This window comes from Monodelphis domestica, chromosome 4 (assembly GCF_027887165.1).
Source record: "Monodelphis domestica isolate mMonDom1 chromosome 4, mMonDom1.pri, whole genome shotgun sequence".
Classification (NCBI taxonomy): Eukaryota; Metazoa; Chordata; class Mammalia; order Didelphimorphia; family Didelphidae; genus Monodelphis; species Monodelphis domestica.
The window spans coordinates 177,610,849-177,634,511 of record NC_077230.1 but is presented as its reverse complement, the minus strand read 5'-3'; the positions used below and the strand labels follow the sequence as shown (position 1 = coordinate 177,634,511).

Genomic DNA, 23,663 nt, shown 5'->3' with positions numbered 1-23,663 from the left:
AAATGCAAAACAGATACCTACCCACATTAATGAATTCCCCTAAGGCTAAATGAACAATTCCTCATTGTACAGTGATCAAAAGACCATGATTTTCTTTTTGCAATGAGTCTGTTTTTTTCCTTTTTATGAAATTTCTTTTAGCTATTTCAAAGGCTCATAACTTTTAAAGCAGATATAGTTATCAGGGGGTGATGGAAAGATGGACGTGAATGAAAATGACTGAACAATAACAACATAGTTATTACAATCCAGAGTTCCTTTCCAACAATCACTTGCAAGAATAGGGATAGTTTTCACTTTCTATTCTTGTTCCCTCTACTCTGCACATACTAGGTGCCCCACCAGCCCTAGTAGAGCAGCGTTCTGTAAAATAGAGCCTGTCATTCAGTGTTAGCTAGATTCACTGCATCACCTGAATAGCATGACTTCCCAATGTGCCTCTCACTCAACAATTGCTTTAATGTTTGTATTCATCCCCAGGAATTGAGGAGAGCTGCTACTAGGTTGTCTTCAGTGAGCATCTAATAACTTCCCCAAAATTGCTGGAGAGGGCATCTCAGTACCCTAGTGCTATAGTCCTAGGAACTGCTGTCCAAATTACACCATCCCAGGTGATCAATTGACTAGCACCCCTATTTAATATTAGTTCTATTATCATTACATTACAAGAAGATGTCTCAGAGAAATTATCTCAGTAGTTAGTCATTGCTTTATCTATTGTACCTTGTAAAAGTTCTACGGTCTTAGGTGAGTGTGTTTGTGAATTTATATAAATATATAGAATACCTGCTGTTGTAATATATACAGATGTGTGCACATATATATGTTTTAAATACATTTATATTTCTGTAAATATGCTCTAATATTTGTATATATATATAGATTAATGTATGCACAATATATACAAACACAATCTTCCTCAAGCCCATACAGTTGTGATTCCTTAGACATGCCACACATCTCCTTTTCTTCTCTGATAAAACTTGTTTAGAGAAGCAGCTCATTGTAGAATTAAAGAAGAGCCAATATTCCACATTGATGGTAAAAGCCAGTACTCTGCTTGATAACAAATATAATATTTCCATCTAAGAGACTATAAGAAACCTATCCAAATAGCAGAGAAAGTCAAACTGGTCTCCTAATGATTGTAAAGGCAATAGGCTATAAATTGCCTTCTTGTGATTAATGCCAGGCATTATCCATTTACTTTATTTTTAAGTCCTTCAAATTCTTGTCATAAAATGGAGAAATGTTTCATGAGTATTTAAATGTACACATAAAGGTCAAAAGAATTTCTATCCTTGTTTCATAAAGCATCCTGCATTATAATAACTGATCTTAATTTAAAATGTCTACCATTCTTTGTTTCTACTTTCCCTCTTGAAAATGTTGTAATTTCCAGGTTAAATTCTCTGCACACCTTTTAAACTCCTTTAACAATATAAAAGGCTCTTTTATGTGTCAAAAGAGGCAGACAATTTATGACTCTCTGCTGCTAAGAATCACACAGAACAATGTAGCACCAAAATGACAGACTTTGCATTTAATTTTCATGCAGAGATATAAATAAGGCTTTGTCAAGAAAAATTTTAATTTTAGCTAAACGTAGTCTTTATCATAAAAGCAAGTGATATCTATGGCTGTTAATTTTTCCAATAAAACTTTTTATTTGGTATTCAGAGAAGTCTCAGCATTGCTCACTGATATACCATCACAAGCAATTAGAACCTTAGGTTGCTAATATTTCTATGGTAAATATGCACTAAATGATCCCTGGAGAGTTACTTGAGCAATGGTTACCCCTTCTTCTCTCTGCTGGGATCCCAAATTTCCCTCTAAGTGAGGAGAGTAAGCTGACACAGGCATAGATGATAATCAACACAGACTGAACTCCAAATACTTTTCACCAGGTGGAACTAAACAGCTTTGCCGTTGCTCTGATAGGACTAGTCAAAGAACACCAAATGTACACTATATCACAAGTGCCCAAATCTTGACAAATCTTAAAGGACTGACTTAAAGAATGATTCTGGAAAAGGGGAAAAGAGTCAGGGTGTTCAGCCTGATTTCGACCACACCAACCAAGGAGACCCAGAAACACCAATCTCATCCCTTCCCAGGATCACAAAATCACAGGATTTAGAGCTCGAAGGGATATAGAAGTCATTTTCACATGCCTCATTCTACTGGGGGGATAAAAGGGAAGAAACTGAGGCTCAGAGATTAAGTTATTTGCTCAGTGCCATGTGAGCAATAAGTGTCTGAGCAAAGATTCACATCCAGGTCCTAAGACACTTTTATAAGACTGATAAAATCTTTAGCTTTCTGTTTCCAATTTGTATGCATCTGAATGCATAGTTACAGAATAAAATTAAGTCAAACCGTATTCTAATATGACATTTATACCCTTTTTTCATTTATCTATTTGTTTGTTACATTGAAATCCCCAATGAACTCCTTCCCATGCCTCCTCCATTAAAAAGGCATCATTTGACAAAAAGATCCATGTTTATGTACAACTATGTCTTACTTATTTCTATTTATTAGTTCTTTCTCTGGAGGTGGTCATATACAAGTCATTCTTCAAACAGTAATTCTGTTGCTATATATATTGTTCTCTTGGTTCTGCTCATTTCTCTCTTCATAATTTCATATAAATCAATGTTTCTCCAATATTAACCTGCTCGTCATTCCTTATGATACAGTAGCATTCCATCACAATCCTATGCTACAACTGTAGTCATTCCCCAATTGATGGGCATTCCTTCAATATGGCCTCTTTTCCTTTTTCTCTGGTCACCTTAGCAAATAAGACTAACAGTAGTATTGATGGGTTAAAAGGTATACACAGATGTGGAACTCTTTGAGCATAATTCCATATTATTTTCCAAAATGGCTGGGATCAGTTCACAGTTCTACCAACAGTGTATTAATGTCCCCATTTTTCCATTTCCCCTTTAAGATTTGTTATTTTGTCCTTTTATCATTTTAAACATTCTGATAGGTGTGAGATGTCTCAACATTGTTTTTATTTTTTATTTCTCTAATTAATAACATTTTAATAGCATTTTTCTACATAACTATAAGTAGCTTTGATTTCTTCATCCAAAAGCTAACAATTCATATCTTTTGACCATTTATCAGTTGGAAAATGGTCTGTGAGTGTATATTGGACAAATTTCTCTATTTTTAGGTATGAAACCTCTATCTGAGAAACAATCTGTAAAAATGATTTCTCTACTTATTGCTTTCCTTTTAATCTTGGCAACATCAGTTTTATTTCTATAAAATTTTTAAATTTAATTTCCATATTTAAAAAGTCTTATAAATAGTCTATGGCTGTAAAGCTGGAAAGAACTTTAGAAGTACTCGGGTCCAAAGGTGGCAAAGACATGACTGGGGTCAAATGAAGAGAGTGTGTCCTAAAACCAGAGCAAAATATAATTGGGAAATATTTAACAAAATAAACTGACATACAATCAAACAATGATAATATGTTAGTATGTGGTCTTCTAACGGAACACACAGTCCCCAGGATTTCCTAAACATGGTTTAGTGTTTTAATTTGAGTTTCACACCATTGCTTTAGTCCAATGTACTCATTTTAAAAATGAGGAAACTCAAGTCCAGAGAGGTACACATAAAGGAAATGGTAGAATCCAGATGTGAACTCGGTTTGTCTGTTTTTGAACCCAGTTCTCTTTTTTACTCCACCACACTATCTCATCTCCCTGCACTAAGAAATAGCAAATATAAAAGAAAAAAAAACACTTCTTTTTGCTACTGCATTTTCAGATAGGAATAAAGCCAAGTTTTTTCTAGCAATCAGACTCCTGTACCTACCTCTAATGACTCCAACACACTAGCCACAGATCTACAAGGTCACATGTGTAACCACCATTTAAAAATTGCCAAAGGAGTTTATTTTTGTTCCTTATTATGCCATTCTTTATTATTATTATCATTTTGCCTCTGCATTGTCTAAAATGTAAGAATTGTAACTATCAGTTGAGCTATTCCTCCATTTCTTTTTTCAGCCACAAGGAGGTGTAAACACAAATGGGAATGCTGCATAGCAAGAGATCATGACTCATTATCTGACAGCAAAGCTATTAAACATAATCAGAGTCTCCAAGTGAACTCCAGTTGCCTTTCAAGGCATTTTAAAGGAATTATTTTTGCAGTTAAAATAACACCAAGTGTCACAATTCTGACATGCTGTTGTAGAAACTTGGTTTAAGACATGAAAACAGTTTTGAGGCTTCACATGGCTGGAAGTTACTTACCGGGTAGCAAGAGACACTGCACTTAATCTATGCCCGTGGTCCCCCAAACTGTGATCAATAACTGATCAAAAAGATGATCCTTCAGTGCATTATTCTGAAGTACATAATCTGAAATTAGAGGACACATATTGACAATTACGATTTATAGTCCGTTGAATGGAAGAAAGATGGCTCACACACGTTAACGACAAAATCAATGTTTGTTGTCTCACCAGGGCAATGATTTATTCTCGAGAAGCCTTTCGGTTGGACTCTAAGGTAATCTACTCTGTTCTATATTGAGCACTGAAAATCCGGTCCACAGAGTAGGATTCCAGAGCCTTGAGTGAAAGGAACAGATGGGCAGAGAGAAGATGCTTAGGTGCAGAAGAGGAGATAAGACAACCTAAATACAATTAGTTGCCATGTTAATTGGTAGGAGCTCATTTACTTTCCATTCAGCAAGCCAGCTATATACACATTCACACTACAAGGTCAACTTTTCTTATGGCATCTGTCTATGAGGGAAGGCTATATTTAAAGCGGCGACGGACCTTAGAGGTCATCTTCTCCAAATCCCTTATTTTACAGATGAAGAAGCTAGTCATATCATTACAACTCAATTAATTATGCGAGTGACTGTATATTATGAGTATTTGAAACTGAAGATGTTTTCCGTGGTCTTTAAAGACTTATCCCTAGTTCAGCCTCAGAGGGATGTATAATACTTTTATGAATCACTCAGCTTATGTGGGATCCTTTGTACAGTAAGGAGAGTGCCTAATCTGGAATCAAATTATCTGGGTTAAATTCTGCCTCTGTGCTTCCTTCCTGTGTAGCATCAGGTTTGGTATTTCCCTCCTCTGGCTATCATTTTCCTCATCTTCAAAATGAGGAAATAAGACTAGATTGCAGCTGAGGTTCCTTGCTATATTATTTCTAATATCTCTGTTCCTTTGACTGTGAAGAAAGGCACTTACTATAGCATACGATATCTTTGCCAAGAAAACCCCAAATGGCATCTTGAAGAGTCGGACATAACTGAACGACAAACAACAAAAATGATTCTTAAGACAAAAAGAACAAAATGATTTTGAAGACATATTTAGTCCAATCTCCTCATATTCTCAAGATGAGGAAAGGATGATAGGTGAGCCAAGTTCAAGATCATAGATATTTGGTCCAAAGGATGCTGGCTCCTATGAGGGAGAGTGTATCAAAGGGTTTTCTAGAAAGGCTTCTCTATCAATAGGTTTTCTTGTTCAAATCTCCAAGGCTCACTTAGACCTGTAAGTCACTTAGTAGTGGATGTACTAGGAATTCCATAAGATTCTTCTGTTTCCTTTCTCTCTGAGGAACAATTTGCTGATCTATTTGGGAAAATCTCCCTGACTAAAGTGGCCTCTTCCCTTTGTTTTTGTTCTCCCTTCCAAAGAAATATAGCTAGCTGTCCATAGCCAGAGCTCAGCATCTGCCAATTTAGAGAACAAGTATCTACATTCCTTTCCTATTTTAATTTGGTGAACCAGATGAATAATCATGATTTAAATAAGACCTTTAATTTAATTGCATGTATTAATTCTAATAGGTTTAAAAAACCCGGAAAATAAAGCAAGCCTTTAGTCACTGATAAACCCTCATAAAGATTCCTCTCACCTTCCAATCCCCTTTAATTCCTAGTTAGTAGCAGTCATCTTGTAGCTAGTTCTTCAATTTTCTATGAGTCCTGCTCACTATACTTTCAATTTAGATTTGTCCTAGAAAAGAAAGCATGCGACCTGGGCTTTTTATTTTAGAAAACAAGGAATGTTAGTCACCTGAACCATTGATATAAGTATTGTGTATGTGTCTATTTATGCTCTTGTACCTTATCATAGAATGCCAAACCCTAGGAGAAAATGGTGAAGTTATTACTCTCTCCCTGCCTTTTTAGTGCCCTTCTTCCAACTTCCAACTCTCTCCAAGTACTTTATATTGCCTACTGGCTACCCAGGTCCCTTTTACCAGGCAGTCTACTAGGGCAGTACTTGGTGCTTCCATCTTCTTTCTCCCTAGAGAATCTTTTCTCAGATAGCCATTACCTGCACAAAAGATACACTATGCTAAGGTATTAGTGACTGAAATAAGGTCAATATGTAACCCAACCCAAGGGTATGCACAATTAATAGGAAACAATGCTTGAGAACAGAGGAATGAAATGCTAATAGGGGTATAGAAGGTTCCAGCCATTGTGAATCTTGCTTGAGAAAGCTTTTTTGGTGTTTCCTAGAATATATGAGTATTGTACCCTTGTCTAAGGCTATTCCTATTCACAGCATTCTAGTGAGTACATTAGCAAGAATGAGATGTGGTAATAGTCACAAACCATCATTTCATACATCAACTTATCCAATTGATTGACTAACCTTCCAACTATCAGGAAGGCATTTTATAAAGAAAATTAATTAAGCTTGTGTGGTACAAGAGAAAGAGAAGTGAACTAGGAGTTAGGAGATTTTGAGTTCTAATTTTACCATGAAGAACCATTATTGTGGCTTTGACACAAACAATTATTTGTTGAATAGCTAACTATAGAGTCTTGGATAAATCATTTTACCTCTCTGGGTATCAGTTTCTTTTTCCATAAAAGGAGATGATTGGACTAGATAGTCTCTAAAGTCTTTTAGCTATAAAATTCAGGAAGTCTATTCAGAAAATAAAAACTTCACTTGTCATTTTATTATAAGTATGTTGATATAGAGAATAGACATTAAGCTCCCTAGGGTAGAATTCCATGTCTTATTCATCATTGTTGTCTATTATAGAATCTAGTAGAAGGACTTGTGCATAGCAGATATATCAAATGAATAAATAGAAGTGAAATTATGCACATTGAGCCATGTCTTTTTGTGGATAATAAGTACATTAATAAGTAGGAGCTGCATACCAAATATGAAAGGTCCAAGGACTTTATAGAACTACTCATTGGCTTCTAAATTTGAGTGAGGGGAATAAAAATTTAAAATTCCCAATGTTAGCAATTAGCTCCACACTTATTGGATTCACTTTCTGATTCTACAATACTGACTAGCTTTGTGTAAAAACCTTTGGAAAACAGTTTAGTGATGGTTTCAAGTATGGAATAAATATTATATTTGATCAAATTTTTAACTGAAGTCTGTAGGATATAGGGGGGAAAGTTTGGAATTAGACCTGCATATGAATCCTGACACTGTCAGTTACCACCTGTGTGATATTTCAAGTCACTTCAATTTTCTAGGTCTCAGTTCCATGGCTTCTAACTTCTCTTCCAGATACAAATCTGTGATCCTCTGATTCAGGTATTCTTAATTTTTTTTAAATCATTAACCCCTTTGGCAGTGTGGGGAAGGCTACTGACCACTTCTTAGAATAGTGTTTCCAAACACATAAAATTAAATGCAAAGTATTAAAAGGAAGCCAGTCCAAATCTACTCATAGATGCCTGGGCAAGAACCTCTATTAAAATCTAAATGTGGGACTAATAAGCAAGCTGCTCTATAATAGGGGTGCTATCATCATTGATAGAGTACACAACCCAGGAAATCAGGGATCCTTGAAATGGTAAAGAGACGACAAAATAGTGGCTCTGCAGGCACTGCAGTCACTGAAGTCAACAGGAGTTGAATATGTTCAATGGGGAAAGAAAGAATTTATCTGTAGGAGTTTTTAATTGATGGACTATTGCAGTCTCTCTGGAAGATAGCCAATCACTGGCAGACAAAATCCTTTGTTAACCTTTGCTTGGAGAATTCATACTTCATTATATATTTGAGATAAAGACACTAAAGGCTTTGGAAGATGACTTCCTACTACAAATAAATGAATTTAGTGGGATTGCCGCTATACTTTATCACATTAACTTTTAGGTTTCTCTCTTGTATTTTGAAATAGAATAAAGATCTTTTCTTATTCATCTTTTAAGATGGGGAGAAGTAATGGAACTCCTTACCTAAATACTTCTTAGAAGCCCAAGAGCTAAATTACAGTCTTTTGGCTAAATTTCCTCCCAATGGAAATGCTAAGCTAAGGCAGCAGCTGTTCCAAGGTCCAACACAGCAAAGCACTTGGACATGTCTAGATTCATGCACCTTCATTAGGGAAAGAGAACAGATGGGAATCTCACTCCCTGGAAAATCAGGGAACTTCAGTCTTTCTCAATCCTTCCCTAATATCCTGGTCTTATTTAATTCTTTGGTGGCATCAATCTGGAATTCTTTGTGAATCCAAATAAATGATTCATTTTACAGAGCCAAAGACCATTTAGTGATATGATTCATGAAAATCCTTAAAAATTTGGTAATTCTTTAGTTCAGCTACACTATACTTGGAAAAAATAAAAATAATTTATTATATACTTCAATTTAAACAGGAAATACAAATACATAGATTTACAAGCATTTGCACTTGAAAGTATGTTTCTGCATACATTCTATCCATGACAGCTTATTAGTCTTCTTCCTTTCATCTCTATATACATTTCTTTTAAATTTTATACAGTCCTATTCTGCTTTCTTTGCTTCACATGAGTTCATGCCAGTCTTTCCAAATTTCTTTAGATTCTCCATATTTTTCATTGTAATGGGATTGTAGCATTCCATTAGATTCCCATGCCTTAGTTTAATCAATCAGACATAAACTGGAAACTTTAAAACTTACTGCTCCCCTCATTTGATGATTTCCAGTAATGGACTAGATTTCATTTTTGTTGTTTTCCACCCTTACCTGTTGGTGTCCAAAGCATGGTATGTGTGAGGCTAATATTTGTTGTGTCCAATACATAGGAAATACTTAATGTATACTTATTCCTTCCCTCCTTCCTCTTATATTTAAAATGGTTTTGGGTAGGTGGGTGGGTGGGGGAAGACACATGTAGGAAAGCTAAGTAAATAACTGAAATAAGGATGATTTATTTGTACTCTACAGGACATCGTCTTCCTCCTCACTTTGACTTCAAGACTCACCTCCAAACTCATTTTTTGAAAGAGCACTTTTCCAGCCTCTCCTTTGTCCCTCCACTCCCTGAAACTTCCTCCCCTCCATCACATCTATCACCTAGTAGTGCCTTTGATCTAAGATGCCTTCCATCTACTGTGTGTCTATAAGCTTTGTGTACGTGGTTATTTACATGTTCTCTTCCTTATTAGAACATGAACTCCATTTCTTTGCCTCACTGGCACTTAGCACAGAGCCTGGTGGCAGACAGTAGGTGCTTAGTAAATACTTGTTGATTGATTGGGGCAATCTGAAAAATGATCTAGTATATTATGATGGAAAACCCTTTTAGAAAATATTTTTTTACTCTTCCTAGATTTTTTCCTTTTTGATCTGTACTTATGATTTCATCAGTAGAGGGAACTCTTAGTTCAACATCTCTCTTCAATGATGAAGATTTGACACTCATCTATAATTTCTATTTTTGGAGAAGTGAGTAGGTCACTGAAAGATTAAAAAACTTGCCCATAGTCAGAGAGCTAGAGTATACTAAAGATAGTGTACAATCTCTGTTTTTCCTGACTCTAAGGCAGGCCTTCTACCCATTAAGTTTCACACTTCTGGATATACTAGTTGCTAATAACAACAACTTACTATCGCATTTAAGCACTTTTCACATGTATTATTTCATTTAATCCTCAGAAAGCCTTTGAGTTAGAGTAAGAACTATTAACTAATTATAGCTAAAAATAATAATAATAAAAATAATTGGGCCTAATTGTTTTGTTAACACTTTAAAGATTTGCACAATACTTTATCCACAATACTGGAAGGAGTCTCTCTTCCTCTCTCTAGATAGAAGTGCCTCTATTCCTGATTTTCCCAACTGTGTGCTCTACCTGGATTCCTGTGATCGTGCCATTGAACAAAAGGACTTAAGGGAGGCAGTAAAGCCAGTCTTTAGGGGCATCAGCCCAAAGAGACAAGTCCAACCAGCTCTGAAAGTCAGAACTTTTCTTCCCCTTGCTGTCTACTGCTAAGACATTGAAAACTAGCATAGATTAGCATAGACAGGAATAAAAGAAACCCTCCACCACCCTGTGAGGCCTGGCCTCAGCTCAAAAGCTGAGAGAGACTCAAACCCAATCTAGGGAAATCATGATTCCCTCTTCCCTGATATCTCCCAATTTGAACTTGTTACTAAAATTTATCTTTATTTAAATAACCGCAGTCAGATAAGAGGACTATAATTTCAGGGGACCTAGAGGGATCTGAACCTCGGGACAGCCTGTCAACTATAAATGGTCCTTATTGGATCCCTGCTGGGCGACCTTGATCTGGGGGGGGGGGGGAGGCTTGTCCTTCAGGAGAGTCCGTGCTTACATGCTCTGGGATATCTATCTGCAACATCAATCTATAGAGAAGACATCCCCTCAGGCTATCATAAGTGGCCCATTTTTCAAAAAATAGTCTCTCAGTAGGGGGCATATCTCTCCTTTTACCACCCCAGCATCCATATTCCCTCTGTCCCGTCAACTCCTCCATTCCCTGATACAAAACCTTCAGTATCTCCTGTTCTTCAATCCCCAACACATTTTCCCTATAAATATTACAAGATTACATATGATCTTAGTGGTCATAGGGAAATCCTAGAGTTTATTGAGTAAGGGAGAGACATGATCAGATCTGTGCTTTGGAAAATAACTTTGGCCTGAATGGAATATAGCAGAGGTATACTGAAGGCAGGGAAACCAATTGGGAAGTTATCAAAAGATTCTAGGCAAGAGGTGTTAAGGGCTGGAACAAGAGGGCAGCTTTGTGAGTAGAGAAGGGGGGGAAGAGCAATACTTGATTATTGATTAGATACATGTGGTGAAAGAGTGAGGCATGAAGGCTATCCAGGATAACACCAAGACTATACACATTTGAAATCAGTTTGAAAGGGAAAAAAATGGCGGCACTCAACAAAAATAGGGATATTTGCAAAATGTCGGTAGCTGTTGGGAAAGGATTGGGTGTTTCATGCAGTCCCTCATCTCCATTTTTCAGAATCATAATCTTCCTTAAAGGTTCATATCCTCTAAAATACCTCCCCTTATGGGTCTTGATCAATGACACATATAAAACCCAGGGGAATTGCTCATCAGCTATGGGAGGGGATTGGAAGAGGGGAACGGAAAGAACATGAATCTTGTAACCATGGGAAAGTATTCTAAATAAATTAAATAAAAATTTCAAAAAAATCCTTGGCATTTATATAGTGCTTTAGAGTTTACAAAGCATTTAAAAAATAAAATAAAATATCTTCCCTTTCCGTTACTTGTTAGTATATTCTCTGTCCTTTCATTGTATCACCTCCCCTCTTCCCCCACTCTTTTCTGTGTACACATAGTATTCCCCCATTAGAATGGAAGCTTCTTGATGTCAGGGACTATTTTACCTTCATTTTTGACTCTGTGCTTAGATTAGTACTTCACTCATAAGAGACACTTAATAAATACTAGTAGAATTGAATCGAATTGATGATGTATTCATTCAAATTCTCTCCTAAGAATAATGAAAGACCCAAAGGATCTCATTATAAATTGATTTCACTGATAAACAAGTCCCTGGGTGTAAGACCCTAAAGACTATATACAGGTTTGCGTGTACCAGTCAGCCAATTAACTATGAACATTTCATCTATTCATTCTAATAGGCAGCTCCCTTCTATGAGTTGGACTTCAAACATTATCTGTACTTCCTAGATGAGAAAACAGAGGTACTAAGATGCCATGAAACTTGCTTAAAATGTCTCATTGCCAAACCAAATTACTTTTAGAGAATGCCTTATTACACTTAAGCTCTGTCTAATGTAATGTGGCTTTACAAATGGTGCTGATTCCTGAAGGAACACTGTCTTGCTGTAATTTCAAAGTTTTTTCATTATATTGCCTACAAGTGACACGAGCATTAGGCTCCCCAATTGTCCAAAGTACTTTTAAACAACAGGCTACTAAACCAAATCTTTTTCAGCATAGCAGTAGATATAATAGGAAGAGGGAAAAAGTAATTTAAGGTCTAAAAGCAACAATATCAGAAATTTTCCATTGCTTTTCTTTTCTTACTTTCCATCTTAGAACTGCTACTAAGTGTCATTTCCAAGGCAGAAGAATGGTAAGGACTTGTTAGCTGGGGTTAAATGACTAGCCAATGGTCACACATCTGGGAAGTGGCTGAGTCTAAATTTGAATCCAGGACCTCCCATCCTCAGACCTGGCTTTCTATCCACTGAGCCACCTAGCTACCCCAATACTTTTCAAGAAAAAAAAATAGATCTTAATAAAGTAGGACTATTTTTTAAATGCCCTTAAATGAGGTCAGAATCATCTTTGAAATTTCCTACCCTGTATAGACTGGCTACTTCCCAGTTCCTTGATCATCCCCCCTCCCCTTCCAAGATGTTCATTGTTTTTGTTTGTTTGTTTTTTACTGAAGTGCCTCTGAAGTCTTAAAGACTATTAACCTCTTATCTTAGAGGTTCTATAAGTTTTTAATCTCTGTCAGAAACATCCAAAATCTCCTTCCTCTTGCTCCCATTGGCCATATCCAGGGTCAAAATGAAGGACTCTCTACTTTCAGGGAGAAATTATCTCTCTTAAAAACTCTCTGACCAATAGAGATGGACTTGAGAATCATTATAAGCTTCTCCTTTTGTTCACCCTCACAGTGGCTATTTTCCAGAGGCCACACATGAGAGGATGATCATTTAATCCAGTCTAAGACAAAAAGAGCTTAGGGAATGCAATCTGGGTTGGAATTTACTACCACAATATTGAAAAATGAGTGGAAAGCTGGCCCCCAAGCAGAGGCCCTTAATTTCTATCTATAAAGGAATGGTCACTAATGATACTGCCTTAATAGATAAGCTATTCAAACCGAGGGCTCTCAAGGGAAAACCCGACAAAATAAAGTATGCCAGACAATGGCAGATTTCAAGGAGGACTAGGCTTTCTTTCTTTCTTAGAGAAGTACAGTTCCAAGGAGAACTGTTTCCAGGTTTAGAATACAGCCTTAACTTGATTTTGGCTGGAAACAAGCAGCAAGAGAGTCAATACAGATTGCAGTGTCTTTCTGGGGGAATTTCACACACCACTCTGGAAGGACAATTAAGTAATTGATCTTTGAAATCTCTCTCTCTGACTGTCTCTGTCTTTCTGTCTATCTTTCTCTCTCACTCTTTCTCTCTTGCTAATCATTTTGTTATAATTCTGTCAGCACAGAGATTCTGAACTGTTTTGTGTATTTGCTTGGCAGGCTTCAGTGGTATTTTATACTGAAAGAAAAAAACAAACAAACAAAGGGATCACAGTTGGGTGGTTCCTAATGAGTGCCTGTGCTTTTCTATGGGAAAACTTCACTCTTGGTAAAAATTCAAGACCAATTTGGGAATAATCAGACCTTGCCAATGTCCTTTTGCTGGTATTGTGGAAGGGGTTTTTTGACCTCACTTTATTATTTTTTTTTACCATTTCATCACTTGGTGGGGCTGATTTTAACAGTTACTCCCTTCAAACAACTGTTGTCCTTCTTTGGCCTCAGGAAGAAACTCTCTTCTGGACAGTAGCAAACGTGTTTGTCCATTCATTCATTTGATCATAAACATTCACTAAATACCTACCTACTATGTGCATTGGGACTGGAATTGGGGAAATAAAGATCAAAGATGCCATGGATTTGGAGACTGGAAAAGACCTCTTAGGGTATTCAATCCAACCTCTTTATTTTGTAGATGTTCAATCTGAACCCCAGAAAGCTAAAGTGATTTGCTCTAAGTCAAACAAATATATCATAAGTTAAGAATCTGAATGTCTTCAGCTCTTATCTCCAGGTTCTTTCTACTCCACCAGGGTTTCTTAAACTTTTTTTTTTTTATTTGATATGGACCTATTTGACAGTCCAATGAAACCTGAGGACCTCTTCTCACCATAATTTTTGCTACCTACATTCATAATGAAAGGAAATGCTAAATTTCAATTAGAGGTTAGTGAAAATAAGCTGCATTCCCCCCCCCCTTTCCAAATTCACAGACCTCCTAACAACTAATCATGGATTCCCATGGATTCCAATTTAAGAACTTGCATGCTAGCCTATGTTGCCTCTTAATTATGTAATCCTAGTGATGCTTTATAATGGTCTCTTTTCCACCAATGATGAGAAGTATAACCTTCTATTTTGTAAACATGCGTATACTTCTCAAAACACGTTCATATAAATTATCCCCTTAGTTCTCAGTATTTGCTATGATGACATTGTTCCATGAAAAGCATCTTTGCAGAATAATGCCTTCATTGATGAAACACTTGAGTGGGTATTGATAGTAAAATCAACAGGGAGCAAGTAGAGAGAGCATAGAACTTAATGCCAGAAATATGGATCTTTCCATACTGGAGTTATTTCCTTTAGGACCCTAGTGAAGCAACTTTACTATATTACTTAGTTGCCTCATTTGAGGAAACAACAAGAGAAATAATAATATTTACCTTATGGAGTAATTGTGAGGATCAAAAGAGATGTATGGATCAATACGGACTATTGAATTATGACTAATAACAATATCTAGCAATTTTGTAGCATTTTCAGCTTTGCAAAGTGCTTTACAAGCCTTCTCATTTTATCCTCAAAATAATTCTATGGAGTAGGTATTATTCTTATTCCCATTATATAGATGAGGAAACTGAGGCACAGAAACCAGGGTCATACAGTTGGTAAGTCTCTGAGGCCATATTTGAACTCGTCTTCCTGACTCCAGGTTCAGCATTTTTTACACTGTGCCACCCATTTAGCTGCTGGGGTGGGGTTAGTATTTATTTCCCTTGGTTAGCTTCTCTTTGTTGTCACAAGTCATATTTGGTTTTTAAAATGACTTTTGCTCCTCGAAGGAGCTTGGGATCATTAAATGAGCTTTGTAATTTCTTCCTGAAGGTATATGTGCATTGGATAGACAATACACTATATATATATATATATATGTATATGTATATATATATAAATAAAACTATATATATATATATACATATATACTCACATATATAATTCACTGTCTCGCTCTGACTCTGTCTCTCTTCCTCTTCCAAGTGAATGCATCTTGCCCACCCTCCTGCCCACCTGCCAATATGTCTTGACTAGAGAAAAGGTTAAGGTAGGGCTATTAAGACTTCCTTCCCTTTTGGCAACCACTTTGATAGAACCGGTTGAGATGTGGAGCTTCTCTAAAGGCAAGAGGTGTACAAGCGACCCACTGGAATTTCAACTGCCAGGTGCTTGAATTAGGAAGGAAATGTATTTAAAGAGCTCAATTTCTAAAATTCATTCTTGAGTCCTGATTAGTAAAAGAGCAAAATCTGATATAACTTGGGCCTCTCAGAAACATCATTTTTCACATTTGTTGTGGCTTCCCAAGCTGACCTAAGCTACCATGAAACATGGTTTTTGAAAACTGTAATTTCTTTCTTAATGCTGTAGGTGAGAATTCCTCTTCTGGGCCAGATATATTTAATACTATTTTCTCTTCCCCACAGACAGAGAACAGAAATTCTGAACTATAGACTCTTTTATTTTATTTGAAAAAAAGAAATGTAAAATAATGTGTAAAAGCAGTTAGTTGATTTGAAAGAGGTCTGAGGAGAGAAAATGGAAGAGAAAGAAAAATAGAGAAAGAAAAGGAGAAGAAAAGAGGATACTGAAAGCAAAAGAAAATGATGAGAGGAAAAGGGTACAGAAAAAGTAGCTGGGGAATCAGAACTGGAAAATAACATAAAAAAACAAAAATATAAGAGCAATCTTTCATAGGACAAAAGATGAATCTAACAGGAGGAAACCTGTCTGGTTTTCAGAAAGTCATTCTTTCTTCCTTTATTTGTTGAAAGCCAGTGACCAAAAAAATGTTCTTGGTTCACACATTGGTGCAAGCAACCTTGGGTGAGAAAACTACCTCTTCCAAAGCAGTTCTGCAACTATCTTACAATTTATAGTGTTAATTGGTGCACTGAGGTGAGGAATGATCTGACCAAAGCAACACAGCCATTATGTGACTAGGGGTAGTATTTGAACCCAGATCTTCTTTAACTTGAGGCTGCTTCACCAACCACCATGTAAAATTCTGCAAAATCAACTCAATAATCTCACAAAATTAAAAGGACATTGTTCTATTTGTATGTATTGTTCTCAAAGAATTTTGTCATAGTTAATCAATCAATGAATCAATAAACATTTATTAAGCAACTCCTAAAAAAAGGGCAGTCAAGTAGCAAAGCTGGCCCATAAACTGTATGTACAGATCCCTGTGTGCTAAATTTTTACTTAGAAAACTACCTATTAACATTACTTATATCTTACTGTATTTTCATTTATCTTGTTAAATATTTCCCAAATACACTGTAATCTGGTTTTGTGCATTGGAGAATATTGTGGGTAAGGGGGCAGTATATTTGGTACCTTTGATAATATTGATTCAGGAGGTCAGGTTCCCCAGTTCTGGGGCTTGAAGGAGGGATTCCTGTTCGTGAAAAGGAATTTAAAAAATATATGATTCTAAAATGATTATTAAAAATGTTATCAACATGTAGTATGGAAAAAAAACCTTTAAAAAAGAAAGTAGGTTCTTTGAGATCACAGACACTTCCATTTTTGTCTCTGTATCCTCAATATCTAGCAATAAATCCATCAGTCAATGACAACAACAGCAAATATGTGGTTCTTTCATGAGTTCCTTCCACTTCTTTGAAGTTCACATTCAGGAATCTTTAGTATGTCTTGGCCAAGCTTCAGAAGGAAGGGTGTTTTATAAAAGAAACTCAATAACTTTAATTGAAAAGAGACTTGTACTTACGTTTAGGGGATCTAGGTTCAAATTATTGTTCTTCTACTTAATACCTGCATGACTTTGGGTTAATCATTTCTCTGTGGTCCTCAATGCTAGAAATGGGGAAATAGGGGAACAATGCCCTCTGGTATGCCTTCTAGTTTTGAATTTAATACCTTTTGCTTTCAAGCCACTGTTAGTGGTTCATACCTGCACCGAGAAAACTTCTTTGACCTTTCTGGGTGACTACTCAGTCATTAGTCATTCTGGGTCATCAATTATTTGAAAAGACATGTAGAATCTTATTTATTTTGTACACACATGTATATATATTTACACATATTATATCTATTTTTCCTGTATAGCATATATCTATACAATCTATTTACTAATCTATCTATCTACCTCTCTGTCTAGGCTATTGCTGGGGAAAAGACCAAAAACAACTCTGACCTCATAGCAAATGCCAAATGACTTGAAAATTGCTGTAACCTGATGTTCTACCTTAGTGGAAAGAACAGACACGAGGAGATGGAGATTATGAAACTGGCAGAGAGTGAATTGAAAGGCTGCTGCTATTTTCTTCTTTTGACCTGGGAAGACATTCTTTGCTTGTTTCCTTACTGAAATGCACTAGGAGATGTCATTACAGAGAGTCCCTGGTACAACATTCCCTGAACTCATGCTCTGGAATCTATTTAGCAGCCAAGTATTTTATAGACCCATAAATACAATCTCAGATGTCAATAAAGCAATTAGGAAAATTCCTGTTCTGTGCACAAGAGGCATCCTGGCTGGATAGATGGCAGGTTGCTTTGGGATTCAGTATCCTGAGATGATCTTTCCCACCGTGCCTCGGATTCACTCTATAACCTTGAACTTAAACTGTCTGTGTCTTAGTTCCTTGATCTCGAAAGCTGGATATGATTTCTTAGGTGTAAGCAATGAATGACAAAGTGCCTAATGACCTCATATCATTTCAGTTAGGGTAGGATTCCTATTTGACTGGATTTAGCTCCAGCTACTTTTAGAATAGCAGGGCATTTCTAAACCTATTAATAGTTCCCAGGATCTCGCCCCTTGTCTTGAAAGATATGCTAGGGCTTTCCTCCTCAGTTATCCCAGAAACCATGAATGTTTCTAATTTGTAAACACTGGAGGATGACTTTTTTCCATAGTGATCTGACCCAAGCATGGCAGTAAAGCTGTGCTATTAAACACACATGAATCCATGTAGAAAAAGACAAATAGAGGGTAGGGAAACATGAGATGTGAGTTCTAAGTATGGCCCTTGCTGTGTGACCTTAGACAAGTCATTTACTATTGTTGTGTGGTAGAAAGAGTCCTGGTTTGGGATTCAGAGGAACCCAATGTGAATCCTGTCTTTGATATGACTGTGATTTAGGGCACACCATTTCAACACTTTGGTCTGGTTTTATCACCTGAGAATGAGAGGGATGGACTAAATGACCTCTAATTTCCTTTACACCTTTAGGTCTTCACCCTTTTCTGTGTCACAGGTACATGCTCTATCAATCTGACAAGATTTTTCAAGGAGTGAATAATAATAGGTTTGAAAAATCTTTAAATCATACAAAAATGATCTTATTGACTTTTTATAATTATAGAAATTAATAGGTCTTTCTTTTAGCATTCATTCAGTTCTCTTATGTTTTAGCAATATAAACCTGATTTTTATGGATTTTTTTGAATTTAATTTTTTAATTTTTAAAAAAGAAAACCCCCACCTTCAATCTCAACATCAATACTGTGTATTGGTTCCAGGGCAGATGTGTGGTAAGGGCTAGGCAATGGGGGTCAAGTGACTTGCCCAGGGTCACACAACTGGGAAATATCTGGGTATGGCTCTCAATCCCCTGAGCCATCTAGAGGCAGGATCCCATTATGGAATCTTTAAATAGAACATGGTTTTGTCTACCCAGTATTAATGCAACTGGTTAAAAAGTTTCAACATTTGTCCATACCCCCTTTTTGCTGTTTTTGTTAGTGTCTATTAAAGTTAAATAATAATGATGAATGTTATTTTTTTACCCTTTACTGAATTGACTGACTCCTTGATGGACCTTACTGAAAAACCAGTTACTCTGGCATCGTACAGGGACGGTCTCAGCTTTATAACTGCCTGCTGTCATATCACATGTCAGCTGAGGCCATTGTGCTGCAGAGACTATGATGCTGTTTCTCTCTACCACCACCACTATCAGGTTAAGGATTTCCTGGGGAAACGAAATCTTTGCCAATCACATTACTTACTACTTATAACTGTGACACTGTGGAAGTTGAACATTAAGGAAAAGGTCGAGCAGGATGTAATTCTGACCATCTGTTGAAAGTTGAAATGTGATTGCCCAGTTTTAGCTCTGCAGTTCCGAAGAGTTTGGATTCCTAATCATATCACTGTTCCTCTGTATCTTTATCTTTTTTTTTCCCATTATGATGAACTGAACAGAGTAGATTTTACTAAAAATCTTACCATAATATTTTACAATATCATTAAAACTGTGCCACATGTCTAGCCTACCTACGATTTCATCCCTTTAGTGAATTCTCATTTTTGCTCTATTGTCTGTGCTTAATGGATTTAGAGAGGAATTCACTTCACAAAGTGTCTGCTTTAATTATAGTCATTTTGCATTTTTATCATTATTATAGAGGATTTTTCATTGTGTTTATGATTTTTAATTATTTTTTTATTTTTTCCAGATTAAATGCTGACATCATTTTAATAACCATTTTCTGACATTTTGTGATCCAGGCTCTCTCCTTTCCTCCCAACCCTCCCCTCCCAAGATGGCAGGCAGTGTGATTTAGGTTTTACATGTGCCATCATATAATACATGTTTCCATGTGAGTCATACTGTGTGTATTTATAATTTTTCTTGGTGCCTATTTGGTTTTTACATTGAATAGCATTTCATATTTGGGCATACTTTGTACTTCAAATGAAGCGAAAGGTAGATCTATAATGCACTAAGTTAACAGTTGAACCCAGCAAAACTGACAAAGGAATTTCATCAATTCATAGTGGTTCAGAAATCAAAGTAATAATTTCTTCATTCCAAGAAGGAATTGGATTATTAGGAGAAAAAGGGGAACCAAACCATGGCAGGGGATAATAAAAATAAACTATGGGAGAATATGGGGAAGGAGGGATAAGAAAATTAGAAAATAGATAGGGTTGAAAATTTTGCTCAAGAGCTCAGAAATAACACTTATGCTGACCCTGGAAGATCCTTAACTATGAAGTTAGAATTCAGGATGCAAAATATCATCTGGGACAGAAGGCAGTCCCAAGAAGATTTGGGACAGACTGAAAAGAAGAGAATGAGCTTTTAATAAACACTTACTATGTGCCAAAACTGTGCTAAATGCTTTATAAACAGCTCATTTGATGACAAGAGAAGAAAGACACAGAGATAAATTGTTTAATATTAAAATTATCTAACCTTCTGAATCAGTCTATGACCTCTAAGGGAAAAAATACTACTTTTGCCAACCCACAATCTTCTCAAGTTGATTTAAGGTGTTATAATGAAATACATGAATATAAAGCACCTTTTTAATCACTAGATCAAAGGTTCATAAAAGCAAGAAAATGCATTGTTAGTGAGATTTGGGAACATTCTAAATTGGAAGGTGTTGCAGACAACATTAAAAACTAAGTAAGAGGGCATTAAATTTGGGATTAATTAAAAAAATAATGAAATGGGATTCAAACTGGAAAAATTCAAACTGATATGTGCTTAGGGGAAAGTACTTGGAAATTGACTCAGAGAAACCTAGAGAGCAATATAGTTGGTGAGAGCCTCAGTGGTGATAGTAGACAGGATAATAGATTTGAGCTTTTAAACTATAATGCAGCATCTGAAAAGGCCAATTCTATTTTGGGCTTCTATAAAGAGACAATGGGCTCTATTCTTTCCTTCAGGGCCAGGAGGAGATGAGCCAAGCACCCTTCTGGGTAAAGAGGTGAGGACATAAGCTCAGCATGCCCTTCCTTCCCCCTGGTATTCTGTCTGCTAATGAGGCTAATGCCTAGCTGGAGAGAAAAGTTACTGGAAAGGTGTAGGAGCCTCCTGCAGCTAAGAGGACCAACAGAAAGATTGTCAGAGTTTGGCTACAAATAGTTCTTCTCTGCTCAGCCTCTGTCATTGCCTCTGTCCTGGATGTAGTGAGTTTAGTTTTGGTACAACAGTTTAAACAGACACAGACAGGAAAAGAATAGTATAGAAATTATGCCTTAGAATGGTGACTGACTGATGAATACCAGTGAAAGTACACGTGGTTGGCAAGGAGACAAAAAGATTAGGGATACAATTTTAAAGAATTTAAGAAAAAACTAAAAGACCTTTTCCTACAAATAGGAAGGAGGGTGTACATTGTGGACTTGAGTATTCTTTGCCAATATGTGAGAAAGTAGAACAAGAGGTGCTGGCTACTCTTTGGCACTGTCAGCCACACTACAGTTTCAGGGTCTGAACTTTCTCCCCACTGTTCTTTCTTAATTCCATATCATCATACCAGACTGTCATAACGTGTTTTTTTTTTTTTGGTTTGGTTCTGCCACTTAAAGAACCAAAGAAAAGATAGGAATTGGTAAGCTAAGATATTGCAACTATAAACCCAGGCCATGGGCATAATTGTTTGGCAGATTAAACTTACTTTTCAATGTCCTTCCATCATCTTTTCATTATTCTGATTCTTTCCATTAGTTCATTTACTTCCAGCTCCTAGTGAACTCTCATTTATAGTTCAAGGACCTTCATCTAAGTGCTCCATGCTCCAGACCCTTTCTTGCTCCCTTCCAAACTGTTTCCCGTTCCTTCAGATACTTGCTAGGTAACTAGAGCTAATATAAGATTAATGGTCCACTAAAGTGCTAATGGATTAATTCCATTACCCATCCTACAGAATATTTTCATGATTAACTATATCCTTTAAAGGAGCACACATTATGAGAATTTTAGGAACTAAAATAAGACCAGTAAGAAAGTTATTTGGTCACAGGGACTTTTTCTTGTCATTTCTCAAGTAAAACAATATAAGACATTGGTGCATCTGTCTATATATGGGACAAGTCTTATTTGTTGCTTTCTCAAGTAAGTCAGTAGGACTGGGGCAGTATGGTCCCTGAATCAGAAGCAGAATTAGGTCATCAGGATTATGGTTAAGAGACTACTTAGGTAAAAATGTGATATAAGAAAGGTCAGGATTGGACACTAACACATTTACTGACAAATTACTAAGTTACTAATAAATACAAAGCTATTGCTATTGATGTTGTAGATAGGAACTAGGTAGCATTGACAAATAAACTGAATCATGAGTTGTGTAGATGAGGCAGGATGAGAAAATCAGGCTGAAAAACAGACTTGAGGCAAGCACCATGGATAGCTCCAGGAGAGGATTGCTATTCTGAAGCAATTGAAGGAAAAGAGGAAGTCCTTTTGTGCCCCATTTCTCCAAAGTAAAATTTTTATTCCAACTCCACTCTAAAAACAGACATTTCTTAATTTCAAAGGAGTAGGAATTGTTAAAGCATTGCGGATTCCTCATTATCAAAAAAGGTTTCCTCCTTCATCTGAGAACTTCAGTTCCTCTCTATGGGAAATGCTATATTCTCAGATAAGATAAAGGCCAACTCTTAACACCTCAGCTTTCCCATTGGCTTGATCTGGGCGACTCTCTTGAGATCCAAGGGTTCTAGAAGATAAGATGCAGTCTGGAACTTAATAGATGCTATCCTTGAACATTTGACTAACTTTCCATTGATCATTCGTAGGATTAACTCAACAAGTAATGAAAGTTTATTATAAGGAGTAATTAAATGGTATTAACAAAAAAGAGATAAAGGATAGATATTAAGAAAATTATAGTTAGGTTGGTACAGTGGATAGGACACTGGGCCGGGAGTCAGGAAGACTCATTTTCCTAAATTCAAATCTGGCTTCAGATACTTCATTTCTGTGTGTCCCTGGGCAAGTCTCTTAATCCTATTTGCTTTAGTTCTTCAATTGTAAAGTGAATTGGAGAATGAAATGGCAAATCACTTCTGTATCTTTGCCAAGAAAACTCCAAATCAGGGCAGGAAGAGACTGACATGACTGAACAACAACAACTAAGAAAACTTTCTCATTGGTTTCATTAAAAAACAAATAATATAGCTAGGTATCAAGTGGGGTGAATAATGAATTCTAAGGAGTAGTTGCATTGGAATTCAAACCACATCTTTCCACTGGGCTGGAACCAACTATAATATTTACCATAAATATAATTTCACATAGTACAAGTTCCATGCAACCAAGAAATAATTTTCTTGGGGAATTTTTTGAAGCTTTGTCACTTAGGTTACTAAATCAAAAACAAACAAATCAACCATCTAAACAATCCTCAATCTTAGTAAGCCTTAGTAGAGGCTTACTAGAAGGGAATTCTTGTACCATTCAACTTTGTTTGTAAAATCAAAGCAAAGCAAAGAGAATTATAACTACAGAACAACTTTAGTTTAAGTGTAATCATTTGAAGGGAAGCAATTTAAATTACTGCTTTCTTTTTTTAGGTATAATTTTAGTTCATTTAAG

General features: G+C 36.3%; 1 protein-coding gene and 1 long non-coding RNA gene across 3 annotated transcripts in view; one reads left to right on the top strand and one right to left on the bottom strand.

The window, feature by feature from the left end:
• Window positions 1-23,663, bottom strand: part of B3GALT1 (beta-1,3-galactosyltransferase 1) — a 783,716-nt gene that overhangs the window by 169,296 nt on the left and 590,757 nt on the right. Inside the window, exon 5 of one of the 2 annotated variants that reach the window (XM_007494310.3) lies at window positions 4,287-4,394. The exons of the other annotated variant lie outside the window; for it this stretch is intronic. The gene's annotated coding sequence lies outside the window, so the exon portion shown is untranslated. The remainder of the gene's footprint in view (window positions 1-4,286; window positions 4,395-23,663) is intronic. 2 annotated transcript variants of the gene reach the window in all.
• LOC130453712 (uncharacterized) lies at window positions 7,523-17,825 on the top strand. The gene is made up of 2 exons (XR_008911224.1): window positions 7,523-7,585; window positions 17,479-17,825. It is a non-coding gene; the product is annotated as an uncharacterized LOC130453712 (long non-coding RNA).